The sequence below is a fragment of the Chelonia mydas genome, chromosome 6 (assembly GCF_015237465.2).
Source record: "Chelonia mydas isolate rCheMyd1 chromosome 6, rCheMyd1.pri.v2, whole genome shotgun sequence".
NCBI classification, from domain to species: domain Eukaryota; kingdom Metazoa; phylum Chordata; order Testudines; family Cheloniidae; genus Chelonia; species Chelonia mydas.
This window is the reverse complement of record NC_051246.2, coordinates 131,733,170-131,734,346: the sequence shown is the minus strand read 5'-3', so window position 1 is coordinate 131,734,346 and position 1,177 is coordinate 131,733,170.

Here is a 1,177-nt window from a genome sequence, read left to right as displayed (position 1 = left end):
CAGTTCAACCAGAAGGGAGACCACAAGCATCATGGGAGATGTAGTTTGGGCACCCAATACTATCATTCTCCTCTATGGACCAGGTTCCCCAGCCAGACTACAACTCCCAGGAGGTAGACAGAGATTAATGAACCCTATTTTTCTCCAGTGCTCCCCAAGCAGGGGGGGTCAGAAAAAAAATTCCAGTTTCCCACTGAGAAAACTTTCTGCATAAATAATTTTGATGAGTTCTCGCTGGCATGTGTTCTACTAGTTTCCCATGCCTTTCAGTATGGCTGGACATCTGATTTAAAAGGAAAACAATCTGTTAAGGGTGAAAGTTCTCTGTTTAGGTTGTAACAGACAGTCCAAGTGCAGTCACGTTGTTGGAAGACCTATGAAACATGCCTGAAGTATGAGAGAACAGTGAGCACACAGGGGCTATGTATAAAGTGTCAGCCTTTATGCCATAAAATCTACAAAATAAGTGATGTTAAGTCACATTCTGGGGTCTACCATAATTGCATATTAACAACCCATACCTCTGAACAGGTCTGGATGCTCTGAAACATGGGAGAGTCAGCCATGCTTGGTCTCTGATTCAGGACAGCACTTAATCACATTCTCAAGTCCCACCAATTTAGAGGGCCCATAAGCATGTGCTTATATGCTATCTGAACAGGGGCCTTATAAACTGGTAGGCCAGCTTACCAGCCAGGGGATCAAATACAACTCCCCACAGAAGCAAAATTTCAGTCCCTTCTATAGGGATGGGTCTATTTCTCAAAACCCTAACAGCCTAGGATAAATTAAATAAGACAGGCCCCGTCCCCTACCTCACAGCCTTCCATAACCACCTATCTACTTCCCCCACAACTTTGTCAGTCTCTTTCAACTGAGCTGCTTGTTGGCCTTCAATCTAAAAGACCAAGTTACCTGATGGTTTTCACCTGATCCCTTGCCTCACCCCCGACTACCTGGAATGCAGCTAATTAGCCACAGCTGGGATTAAGCCACCTTGTGACAGGCCTATAGATCATAATGACTTTTTTTGCCGCTGTGATGGCTTACACTGCAAGTGAAGTACAAACCCACAGAGATGCCAAGTCCTAATACAGGCTTGAGAAAACACTCATAGCAAGTGCACAGACGTTTTTCTAGGGTAAGAGCTCTTCAGGAAATTGTTTTTAAGGAGAAT